Genomic DNA, 14,168 nt, shown 5'->3' on the forward strand with positions numbered 1-14,168 from the left:
CCTCCGCCCTGCGGGAGGAAGAAGACGAAGAGTCCAAGCATGCGGCGAACGATCCCCTTCAGCACCGAGCCCCTCTTCGGGATGTAGCGAGGGTGGACTCCCGGCCGAGGCGGCTCCTGCATCCCGCCGCCGCCAGCCCACGCGCCGCCGCCGCCTCCCATAGGTACAGGTGAGGCTGAGCTGATATCAGATTTGGTATAGCGTACAAACGGACATGCCAACCTCGAACTGCCTTTTATACTAGCCACTCCCTCCCACTCCACATAGGGGAGAGCCAAGGAAAGGATGGGGAAGAGGGCGGGAACTGGAGCGGAAGTGGCGCGAGACAGCGACGGCGCGTCAGAGCGTAAGCGAGCTGATGAGAAGCCCAGTACGTGGAGGTGGAAGCGTCTGATTATCTGAACTTTTCGTGGGGTGGCTTCCGTTTGCAAGGAACGACGAGTGGCCGGCGGCCATGTGTCGCCGCCGCACCCGCACGGGGCCCCGCGCGCCCCGGCCTCCGGTTTGCGGGTTAAAAGACGCCGCCCTTGCTGCTGCACGCACCATCAAAATCCATCGCCTTTTTTTGCTTCGTCTTGGTGGATTGAGAGAGGGGCCGGGCATCTCACATCTGCATGAGCAGTGTTGTGGGAGTCGGTGAACGGAATATAGTGCCTGAGCTCGCCGCAAACACGGTCGGGCAAGGACCAGCTTGATTGGTAGCGAGCTTCTAGCTGGCATGAGAAGGGCGGCTGGTCTTTTGCCAGGTGATGCCTTTCTGTTCGTTTTGCCATCGGCAAACGGCAATGAGTGCTGCCACCGAGCAGATTTTGCATGGAAATGATGGTGCAGACGGCAGGAGGGAAAGAATAACACTGAGAATCTGAGGATGTTTGGCTTTTTATCTGAGAAAGTCCTGTATCATATTTGTAAACGAAAAATATTTTTTGAATATAACTTTTTTATATATGTGTTTTTAACTGATCTAAAAGCAACAGATAAAAAATAAACTACGATTAAAAAACTCCTAAAATTAATTATAAAATTAAGATTAAAAATTAAGATTTTTTCTTATAAATGTAAGAAAAAGTGAAAAAGATAAGAATGTAAGGACGAGGGCAAAAACATCACTGGAATTCTGGAATGGGATGCTCAGGAGGTCATAAAAAAAGGGAGGAAAAAAGATTCTATTCCACTCGTGTTCTCTAGGATTTAAGTTATCAAAACATTTTTTTCAGTGTGTGAAATGTAGTGCTAGTACTAGTAATTGTATGTCCAGTATAGTATACTGAAGTTGAGGGCAGTGACCAGGGTGAGGAAACATTTGGTAGGTTGACTTCGGGTCAGGGTCAATGCTCCGAAGAAAAAAATGAATGGCTCTGATCGAGCCAACTAATCCTGAATAATTGCAGACCCGGGACAACCACTAGGTCAGTCTGAAAACCTGACCTTGACTTCTATTTCTCTCACAAAACTCGAGCTGGCGAATCCTGTCTTATGCAGGCAAAATCAGTTATTGTCCATGTTCATCTCAGTCGCAGGTTTTCTTCGTTCTGAATCGACCGAGGCCCCGTTCTTTGCCCCCCCCCCCCCCCCCCCCCCCCCACTTCACAGCCTATATTATCTCTCCTAACCTATTAAATGATTTGTTTTTGCAAAAGAAAATCTATAGAAAATTGTTACATTTTACGTACCGGTTAACGACCAAACAAACTAACACAACCTAGAAGACAAGGATGGTAAGAAAGTGTTGCAGAATGTACTGAGCAGGGACTTTTTACAGTACACCAAGACATTACGAGTCCATGACACATTGATTTATATTCCTCTCACCTCTTGAGAGGTAGGACGTCATATACTACAAATAATTATTGTTATTATTAATTACCACAACGAAATAAGGAAAGAATCAATGTTTTCCTTGCATGTACAAAAAATCACAATTGATACATTGAATAAATATACTAAACATATTTAAATTTTAGCCAAAATTTTAACTGCCAGTATAATCATATGTTATTTCTCATGTTGCTTTCAGTTTGTAACGAAAACTTTAAGATAATTTAAATTTCCTTTTTCAATTTTGTTCACGCATAAAAGATTCAGTAAAATTATAAATAGTTTGAATTTTGTTCCTATTTTTTCACTTCCAAATTCTTATGGGAAATGAATCAAATAAATTGTACATTTTTAGTATATTTGCTCTCAATACTTTCACATGGCAATAATCTATGACTTAGAATTACATTCATTTCAAAAATATTTTTGTGGATTATACATATGTTTGTAATATTATTTTTTTTGAATTTTTAAAGTTTGAAAGGTCTCAAACGTTGGTTAATGCAACCATGCAATGCTTGCATGTTAAGTTAGGATTTAGGAAGGACGATACCTACTTTCCTTGTTTGATAAATATTTTTTTTGCAAAAAGGTACTATTTCCTATTGCGATAATAAATCATAAAGAAATCGACGGCTGAGATTTGATGATGATTCGTGCCTCTCTAGAGGTAAGATGGAGTACTCCAGAAAAGCTCATTGAACAGATATTTGAATTTGATAAATTTGTTCAGAGACAAGTTAATTAGGTGGTCAAATACCACCGGTTTGGATGAACTTTCATATGAGTAATTGAGTATACACGGTAATAGCTCTTACAGTACAGCATAAGTACTCAGAACAAGCTTTAAATGTGATACAACAGTCACACTCCCTCGTTCATAAGATTGAAATGGCATGCTTTACATTCGGATGTTTGACGAATATTCTTCAAATTCTGATGATATCCATCAAAATCACTTGTCTGAGTAAAAGGAATGGAACGCGCTTTCTTATTGATCAAGGAGGCCATTTCCAGTTACTCTAAGCATAGAAGGAAGAAGATTGAAAAACTAACGAACAAAGGGGTGGCATATTTGCACATGAGCAGTAATTTGAAAATAAAACTTTTATATACATGTTCATACAGATCTAAAAGCATTGGTTAGAAAATAAATTGCGATGGAAAAAATCCCAAAATCAACTTAGAATTGAAATTTTAAATTTTGGCTAATAAACATATGCAAAAGGAAAAGGATGAGGCTGAAATTGTCTTCAGCCCTACTTACTTATATATAGGCTGGCTTAGAGCATCCCAACAGCTTATCAAAATTTAGTCATTCATATCTTTATTTGGATGATCATCTAAAACAGTTTCGTCCTTCATATCTCTTTGTACTCTACCTGCTCATCTATATGACATCCTCTATATCTCTTTGGAGGATGGAGAGAGATCATTTAAATATAAAGGTTCTCTCTCCAAATATGGATGACATCTAAAAATAGATGATATGATAGCCGTTATGTTAGAGCTTAATTTGTAGTCTTCATCCTTATTTTCAGGATAGAGGATGAGATAGGTGAGCTGTTAGGGATGCTCTTACCCAGGAAACAAGATTCTATTAGACTTTGAAAGCCAAAATTTTCGCTTCTACTCCACCCCTATTTTTTAGCTTATGCTTACGAATAAAAAAATTTAATTTTTTAATTTTAAATTTAAAGTTAATTTTGAGGTTTTACTAAAGTATATTTTTCAGCATTGGCTTTTAAATCGATAAGAATATATATATAAAAGTTTTATACAATCACCCTAAAAAATGAACACGACAGCACTATTCTTCTTCGTAATCGAGAATTTTCTCATGTGTACAGTAAGATGAAATTGATGTTAAGACGGTGTTTAGATTGAGAAAATTTTGGAAGAAGTGTCATGTTAAATGTTTGACCGGATGTCGGAAGAGGTTTTTGGACACGAATGAAAAAACGAATTTTACGGCTAGCCTAGAAACCGCGAGACGAATCTTTTGAGCCTAATTAATCCGTCATTAGCACATGTTGGTTACTGTAGCACTTATGGCTAATCATGGACTAATTAGGCTCAAAAGATTCGTCTCAAGATTTCTTACATAACTGTGCAATTAGTTTTTTGGTTCATCTATGTTTAATGATTTATTTAGATGTCAAAAATACGATGTGATGTTTTTGGAAAAAAAATTTAGGAACGTTAATGACAAGTCGAGTAGATGCGGACCTTGGTCAATGTTCAGATATGTTGACCAGAAGTAATCAAGTTCCTTTATGATGCAACACTGTACACAGTTTGGCTATTGTACCAAATACTAATGATTCCTTTTCAGGGGAAAAAAAACAAGGGTAGTACTACTAATCAATTTAGTTGAAGCCACTGCCTGCAGTTGCAGATCCGAGTATCCGACCACCAACCAACCATTGCAAGTTTGCAACAGAGCAAGAACTAAACAAAGTATGGAAAAGTCAAGTCTAAAAGCTGACCAAGACTGCTGACTTTTCCCCCATAATTTGTTTTTGTCCTATACTCCTATGTTAGTCCTTTTCTGTTTTATTAAAGTCGCAAACAATTCTACATAGCTGACTGCTTCTACGGCTATTCAGAAAGGCAGAACTGAACCATAATTCAATTCGAAACGCACAGCTCATCGTTTGCATCTTTTCATTCTCCACATTTTAATAGGAGTAGAACAGAGCACCTGAAGCTGACTTCAGGTTTCAGAAAATGCGAGAAGGCCTTCAGGAACACAGAGAAATCACGGCCTGCCAAGAAGGCAAGGTAACAATCACAAGAACAAGTACTCGCGGTATGCTCGTGTGATGTGAAGCTCCATGTCGCGGGAAAACCAAGGCTCCGGCACCGGCACCGGCGGGCTTGGGTTTCACCGGTAGGCCGGCGAGCCTGACCGCGGCAAAGGCCGGGTCTTGGCGGAGCGGAAGCAGCAGAGGAACGAGCCCAGCACGCTCTTCAGCACGACGCCCCTCTTGGGCACGTAGCGGGGGTGCGACTGCGACACCGCCGCCGTCTTCGCCGGCGTTGCAGCGCCGCGAGCCTTGCCGTCGAACCACCCCGACATTGTCGTCACTCTCTCTTCTTCTCGCCGAACGCCGGTTGCCGCCGGTAGTGATTCGTCGCAGGGATGCGGCCGATGCCTCCTCGAGTCTTGAATTCTTGATCGACGGGGCGCCGCTGGAGAACTCCGGTGGTTTCTTTTGTGTAGGCGATCTTAGCTGCTGCTGCTGGTGGTGGTGGTGGACCTGGTGGTGTTGCTTGGAATCGAGAGACAGAGAGATCGGTGGATGAAGCGTGCGGGGCAGTGAGCTGCGTATTTAAACGGCGCGGAGGAGGCGACCGGGTCGTGGTGGTGGCAGTAGACCGCGCGACGGGGTTGGTGGTGGCCTTGGGAGCGCCTCGGGATCGGTGGACCGGCTCGCTGTACGTAACCAGGTGGTGGTGGTGGCCACGGCGCGTGCATCGCATCGGGTCGGGGCCGGGGCCGGGGCCGGGGCCGGGGGCGTCCGTCCGGTCCTCACTCCCCCTTCGCTTGGCGCCGCGTTTGAAAACGTCGCCGGCTTTGCTTTTCCTGGCCTCGCCTCGCCGGAGGTTTGAGCGGATCAACGCTTGCTCGGCGACCCTGCGTCTGCGACAGGGCAGTCGCCGGCGGGGCGGGGCGGGGCGAGCGCGTGACGCGCGTCGCGTCGCTTTCATGTTAGAACGGACTGTGTTGCCCTGTCAAGTGGACCCGTATCTATAATACATTAAAAGGCCCTCTTTTGGTTTTCTAATAAAAAAGAGACAGCATATTTACAAATAAAAGGATAATTTGTAAATAAATATTTTATATACACGTTGTTAGTGATCTAAAAGTCTGAAAATAAGTTATGATAAAAAAATCATATAATCAATTCAAAATTTTAATTTATAAGTATAAGTGAAGTATCCCTCTTCTGTCCTACATAATTTTAGGACAATAAAAAGAAATTTTATTCGTAGCATTACATATCAACCAAAACGTCAAGAAATCACCAATATATATGGTTTTAAAAGTTATTTCATTCAGATTTTAATAAATAACATAGGTAGCGTTTACGTGTATGTTTGACCATTCGTTTCTTAAATAATTATGCAAAATATATTAAAAAAATATAGGTTTTGTTTACAATAACGTTAATAATTAGAACATTTTAGCGAGAAAAATTATAGTTATATTTTTTAATAAGAAGAATGATAAAAAATATATAAAAAAGTTAACAGTGCTATTTATAAAAAAAAGATAGTACATTATCTGTGATCATGTTTAAACAATTTCAACCTGAGACATAGCCCCTATCGTTAGTTAGAGCGCGCCCGTGGCATGCAGTTTTCGAGTCTGAGCTTGGCCCCACGTACGTGAACCCAAACTTTCAATTACAAATATAAACGTTCAACTCTAAATCAAAATTTTTAACTCTAAGGTGGTGATTAGTTTGCAAAAAATTTTTGCAAAAACATCGCATAAGTTTTCGAATACATATTTGAAGTATTAAACGTAGTCTAATTATAAAACAAATTTCAGATTCCGGCTGAAAACCACTAGACGAATTTTTTGAGCCTAATTAATCCGTCATTAGCACATGTTAGTTACTGTAGCACTTATGACTAATCACTTTCTAATTAGGCTCAAAAGATTCGTCTTAAGATTTCTTCCGTAACTGTGCAATTAGTTTTTTGGTTTATCTATGTTTAATGCTTTATTTAGATGTCCAAAGATTTGATGTGATGTTTTTGGAAAAAAATTGGGAACTAAAAAAGGCCTAATTTCAAATTTCCGATTCCAAATTTAAAATTCTTAACTTTCATTTGAAACTTTCAAATCAAATTTTCAAAACTTTCAAATCACATTTTGAACAATTGCAGTAAACTTTCTATCAATAATTTGAAACTTTCGATTTCAACTAAAATCTTCAAACTTCGAATTATGTTGAATTTTTCAACCCTACATTTAGAACTCGCAACTAGAATTCAAAACTTTCAACTCAATTTGTTGATTAATTATAATCAAAATTTTTAATTATGTACTGAGTAAAAAAGAAGTTGACATGCGCGTGTGCGGTAGCCGCACTGACGCAGCTTATAGGAATGTAAAGCAATATTAGCGGCTGAAAATCTCACTTCTCAAGTTCAGAATATACTAAATCCTGGCCTAGTCCAGCCCGATGTTGATTTCTCATGGAAAAGAAAATGTATCAGCACATTGCCAGACACCAGTGACTTCATTACCATTTGATTTATACTACATTACTACTCCTTTTCTCATAGTCCTATTATAAGATGTTTTAAGTTTGTCTCCAATCAAATTTCTATAAGTTTGATCAGTTTACAGAAAAATCTAAGCAACATCAACAGCATTATATTAGTTTTATTAATTTTGTAATAGCATAAGTGTTTACCATTACTATATTTTATTGTTAATTTGATCAAACTTAAGTAAGACGAACCATGCAAGAAAATTCTAACAGGGTGAACATGGCCTGGCCATACTGGCTCTCACGGTCACGGGAAGAATGCATCTTATAAGCTAAACTTTAAACGGTAATAATGTACATGTAAAATTTTTAACTCATAAGTTATTTTTTATTTGATAATATGTCATAGGCTGAATACATCCACAATAGGCCAATAGGCACTAGATAAAGATTTTCTTTTAGAAAGGGAGTGCCTATATATCACCCAAGTGATTTTTTATTAAAATTACACAAATCTAATTATAATATAATTATAGTGTAATTAAAATTTTAGTAACATGTAGTTATAAATGTAATTAGTATATAATTAATGTGTAAGTCTCATGTAAGTAAAGAAAAATCCCATAGCTTAGTGCTAGTTATAATAAAATTACGAGCTAGTTAGATTGTAATTATTTACTAATTATACTGTAATCATAATATAGTTACATTCGCATAATTTTAAATAAAAAACAGTAGTGACTTATAGCAAAACCATTTTAGGTAAAGGCACAGTCTAAAGATGAGCCAACAAGATGACAGCTTGGCGCCTCTAAGTTCCAACTTGGGCTAAAAATGGGTCGACACATTCGGGGCCATAGTCATTATGCACAAAGAAACCTTCATGTAGGCCAATACTTCATGGTCTAGTTCGGTCACGCCTCATCCACCAAGTTCCAACGTGCGCTTGGAACATAATTGTCCAGTTATAACAAGTTGACTTTAATCGGGTCCTAGGACAATATTAAGAGTGATTTTGTCTTAGGGAAGGCTATGTGGTTGTTTTGACACTATCTTTGCACCATGTGGCGCTGAGATGGCACTTACATAGCATTAAAAGCATAAATTAAAAAATAAAAATAATGTGTGGGTCCATATATTAGTTACACGACATGGCTAGTCACTCTCCTTCCATCTCACATCTTCCTCGTTCCTTCTCTACCCCCTCTCTTCCTTATCTCTCCGGCCATTGCAACTCCAGCTAAAGGATAGGACCGCCTTTGACTAAACCCCATAGGCATGTCACCAGAAAGGACTCCTCCGTGGTCGGACGATCGCCCTCTAGATAAAGCCCAAACTACTGGCACCTCCTTTCATCCTATATCCAGTACAGACCCAAGCAAAGAAAGGAAGTGGTAAGACAATGGTTGCCAATACCCACGTGAGTGCGCGAAGGAAGGTTGTGGCGGCGGGCAAGTCTCCCATGAGAGCACAAAAGGAGGCAATGACCACTAGTGAGCTATTCATCTCCATTGCTAACATCCCATCTGTTGGCTCCCTCTTCCATCCATTCTCCCCTCACCCAACCTCAAACGGTGGTGTTAGAGCTCAAGCTCAATAGGCTGGTAATTGGCATGATGCTTGAGCTCCAGATCTGGTCAGACACCTAGCCACACCTATGAGCAGGAGTTTGACGAGGATGGAAATGGGTAGTGGATAGGGCAGGCAGATCTAGATGTCACTGTCGCCTCCTCATCTTCCCCTGTTCCTCTTAAAGAGGGGCACGACAAGGGCATGATAAACTTAGGCCCGACGTCTTTGCCCCATCACCACCTCCTCCCCTCCCCTAGCAGGAGCTATGCCCGATGTCATGAGCTGCTGGTTCCGCTCATCTCCACCTCACCCTCTCAGCACCAGCAACACCATTGGAGGCCAGATTGCCTCCTCCGACCATGGTCACGGGTTAAGAGCGAGGGAATTGGATGCACTAACACACGGTTCCTATTATGTTTTTATCTTATTTTGTTATAGGCATGCATGTCCTATATACTTGTTTTAGTTTTTTATTTTTCTTCTGATGCCATATAAGCACCACAACAACTTTATATAGGGCGAAGATTAAGTCAAATAGACTATATAAGCGCTACATCAGCTAAAACTAGATTTCATAGTGCCTTGGAACTATTTTCGTGTTGGTTTTAGAAAACGAGGGATTTGCTATAACTGAGTTTTCTAGTTGAGAGACTCTGCCTATAGTCAAGGAGCATGATCTAGGGTTTTTCCCTTTCCCAGCTAGTGCACTGAATAGGCTGATTATGTTACAGCTAGGGGTGGGAATGGGCCAAGGCCCGTGGGTACTTTCACAACACTATTTAATTTTTTTAAAAAAATTAGTTCAAAACTCTATACAATTTTATTTTAACCCGTTTTGAATCCGACCCTTAAATTTTATAGGCAAAATGATTGGACCCATTAGGCAATCTCAATGGGACATTAATGATAGTTTCTATGTATCTTAATTATCTTGATAACTCTGTAATTTGCTAAGGTGGCACCAGCTTTATTATGGAGAGAGAAGGAAAAACGGAGACACCGTTTCCTCCAAACGAAACCGAGTCTTCTCGCGCACCGATGCGCTAAGAAACGGTAGAACTAGCGATGGGGAGACTCGGGTCGTTTCTTCCTCTTCTCTCCCGGATCCCTTGCGCCGCCGCTGACTTCTCTTGCGCGCTCTGGTTCCCTCTCCCCCGTTCCCACGTGCACCCCTGCTTCACTCTTCCTGTACGCGCTCTCGATTCACTCTTCCTGTGCGTGCTCATCTCCCGCGCCCTCATTTGCCGCTCCTCTCAAAGAATGGATCGAGTCAGTGGTTCCATGCAAGAGGATCTAGTTCTCCAGCTGCCCACGGTGCTGCGACCTCTGCTCCGGCCGCCGGTAAGGCTGCAACTGTGTAATCAAACCAATATGCTAACCATCTCAATGAAATTAATAGTCTAGATATGCTAACCAATTTTTTGGATTGGTATGTTTAATATATGGTTCGGGAAATTGTATGCGGTAGTCCGGATGGCGAACAATATTCATATATGTTCTTTGTTGTAAGATGTTTCATATGATACGTAGAAATGAATCAGACTATATGGTTGCTTGCCACAGTTGATCTCTTCATTGTTTTTGTTGCATTTAAGTTATCTCTAGTATACAAACCGTGGTAGAAACTATGGATTAGGGATGATAGTTTCTATTGTATTTTAATTGTCCTCTTTCTCTCTTGGAAACTGCATCAAGAAATCATTCATTGGGACTGCCCTTACCACTCCTAGTTACAGCCCGTGCCAGTATGCGCAAAATAAAAGAGTTCATATGGGCCAATATTTTCCAGTCCTGTTGCAAGCCTCAACCCCAATGTGCAATGTGGTGTCGAAATGGGTTCCAATCTATCTATAGTACGTACCAAATGGGCCGACGAAGTCACGGCCCAATGTGACATTGTCCATTACCAGCAAATTAGCAGGCCGTATATGAGTCGCAATCTTCACATTCCGGTAGGAGTCTAGGAGAACTCTAGTTCCTCCAGTACATTGCAAAGTTGCCCGGGAACGAGAATATCCCGTGCACACAGACACACATGCTCCCATAATTTCTCCTTTTTGCTAGATAAAATGAGCGGTTATTTATAAACAAAAAAATATGTGAATAAGTTTTTTATACCCATGTTTATTATGGTTGAAAAGTAAATATTTAAAATAAACTATAATATAAAATCACAAAATCTACTTCAAGATTTAGTTTTAAAATTTTAATTTTGGTTTATAATTAATTGTAAATGTGAAACGATGGGAGCTGTCATAGCAACACCAACGTGAGGCCTGTTACCCTTACGGCCCGGCCCATTCGCAGACACGAGTCCAGCAATGTAGCCTGGCACAGCAAGTCAGCAAGGGCCGCAGGTACATATAGCTTCGGGCGGAACAACACCTCACGCACTGACGCAGTAAGGGTAACGAAGGTTTCAGTGTACGGATACCTCAAACATAAAACACATCGGCTCACGGAATGGAATTCAGTGACATTATACCGTAATATTCTCGGTGACATTTTATCACTGACATGTGGATCCAAGCATATGCGAGTCTCACATGCCACTGATAGAATATCACCAAAAATATCACGGTACAATCCGGATCCTCGACTCACAGTGGTTAGTAGCTTAATTTGGTGGAAGCACCAATCAGTCAAACAACGAAAAGAAATACAGAGATGTGCATTAGGTGTTGATGCGCTGCTATATATATGTATATATACACCGTCTTCGTCTCTTCACTTGTGCTTATATTGTTTGGCTTTTTTATGAAAAAAGTCAAATAATATATTTGTAAATGAAAAATAATTTATAAATAAAATTTTATATTAATTTTTAGCGATCTAAAAGCTAAGACTGAAAAATAAACTTCGATGAATAACCTAAAATTAACTCCAAATTTAAGGTCGCAACCACTCATTTTTTTCGTTTTGCTTATACTTATAAGCTAAACTTTAAATTTTTAAATTTAAATTTAGAGTTGATTTTAGAGTTTTTTCACCGAAGTTTATTTTTCAGCCAGATCACTAAGAATTCATATATATAAAAGTTTTATATATAAATTATTTTTTATTTGTAAATGGGGGGTTTAGTTTTTTTCTAAGAAAAATAACTAACAATGACCCCCATTTGTTTAGTCCAGCGTGAACTCGGTCCTCGGAAATTAAAGTTCAAAGCTAAAATTTGGAATGATCCCTGTCGAGCAAAACAGGGACAGGTCCACTAGACGTCAATCGCATGATTTTCATACTGACCTGTGTGAGATTGAATCTTGATTCAGTAAATACTCTAACCTTAACTAGTTAACTACCGAGTCACGTACGTAGTCAAGTTGCCTGCACCGTACGGTACTCGTAATGAAGACGCTTATGTGTATCTTAAGACGTCAGCAACGAAATTAATGGAGTCGCGAGGAGAGACTAGTAGAGGTCAAGTTTTAGGGTTCATGCTGGAAGGTCAGAGATCCTATCGTGTTTCCAAACGCTAGAAATAGACACCGTGATCGCGATGCAGTTAAAGCGAGGAATGTCCAATCTCGTGCAGTGGAACAGTAGGAAACTTGGGGATTTAAGCAAATCCAATTGCTGTAATTTAAGCAATCGCACTAAAGGTGCAGGATGCAAATCCAGTAGCCCAGAACCGACCGATAGAATACTATTTGTTCAATGCATCCACTGAATGGTTACTATAGCAATAATTATACCCTAGTGTTCGATCTAGGCTTTCAGTTAGCAAATTGGATGGATGAGATCGTGGCAGCGTTCGGCCGCATGGCTAAGTCAAAACCCTATATTTTTCTACCCGTACGCTTTCCAAACTACTAAGCGGTATATTTTTTTTATAAATTTTCTATAAAAAAGTTGTTTTAAAAAATCATATTAATCTATTTTATATTTTTTAATAATTACTAATTAATTAATCATATACTAATCTATTATTACGTTTTTCACGTCGGATAACTAACCCTCCACACACTCGCTCCGGAGCGCGGCCTGTGTGTAGTTACTAACATGTAGTTGTAGAAAACTTACATGATCTCAATATGAAACCTGGAGCAATACTTGTGTGCGTAGTTTGTTAAAAGGATTGAATTTCTTTCGAAAAAATTGTAAGAACGAATTATTTAACCAAATAATGTGCTTTCCGGAATGCAACACATGAAAAACAAAAAAAATGGAACATTTGTCTAGTGATTTATCTGTAAATCAAAGTGGATATACCTCAACCGGTTAGATTATTTATGGTGAAAATAACGTTGCATTTATGAATAATTATTTTTTTATTGGTAGACAATATACCCATGTTACGAGCAAAAAAAACATATACGAGGTAAAATAGTAATGGCATAAAAAAACAGACACGAGGTTAAAGAGAAGAAGGGAGAATATATACCGAGTAAAAGAGAATAGAAGCTATTTGTAGCAGCATAGGAAACGAAGAAAGCAATAGAAAAATCTCCAAATTAGATCATGCATACCTTTTGTTTTTTTTCTATGAAATTGAGCCATAGGAATATCCTATCGAATATTTCATTTCCTTTCATGTGAAACAAAAAGGTCGAAGGAAAATTCCTTCATAAGTTGAGTTCTAAAAAACGTATATGCAAGTCTTCATTCCAAATGGGGCCTATTAGGACCGGATTTCAGGAAAACAAAATAACCAACATGTGAGTCGTAACCTTCTGGCGACCACTAATCAAGAGGCACGTCACAATTTAAGCCGGATCTTGAACATTTTTAAAAATATTTTAATATTTTTATTTTTAATAACCCTCTAAATTTTCTTTGTGAAAATAAACATTTTAGCACATCATGTTTTATGGTGAGGCAACGGCGTGGCTATACCAGCCTGCTACGCCATACTATTTTTTTCAACGTGACAACGTTGTCTTACCATACCTATTAAAATAGCTTTAAGTTAAAATTTCAAAAGTTCATAAAAATAACTTCGACGGGAACCAACAATTTCACATTTTATTATATTTTTGTCGTTTTCCATTGCTAGGATAAATAACATTTTCTTTTGTTCAGAAAGTGGATATAAATTGAGGTAGGAAAAAATGCAATTATGAACATTTTTCCCATAGAATTCAGGGAAGAGTACCAATATGGAGGCACAATCATTTTCTTGGAAATTTTTCTGAACTTTGACTTGAATAATATATTTGAACAATGGAGGTCTGACCGAGCAACATCAGAGCGCTACATACACTATCGTACCGCACAAGAAATAAAGTTTTGACCATAACTAACGCCGAGTTGTCGAATAAAGTACATACACAGCATGATCATAACAAATGCTTGCCATTTGCCATTGCCAAGTTGCCATGAGATCTCAAGTCAGAGAAGACCCAACAAGGTCTCGCTGACAGCAACGCATTCAGAACACGCAATGCACTTATTTCTGCATCAGTACATTACATTCTTCTTCTTCTCGTTCAGGCAGAGAACGAGATCACTGCAAATTGTCCAAATTAAATCGTTTCATTGACTGAGGAATCTTTGCTGTGTTCCTGCTACGCGTGCCGGACCAAAACGCGGTGCCGCATATTTCGGATT

Source organism: Oryza brachyantha, chromosome 2 (assembly GCF_000231095.2).
Source record: "Oryza brachyantha chromosome 2, ObraRS2, whole genome shotgun sequence".
In the NCBI taxonomy this organism is placed as follows: Eukaryota; Viridiplantae; Streptophyta; class Magnoliopsida; order Poales; family Poaceae; genus Oryza; species Oryza brachyantha.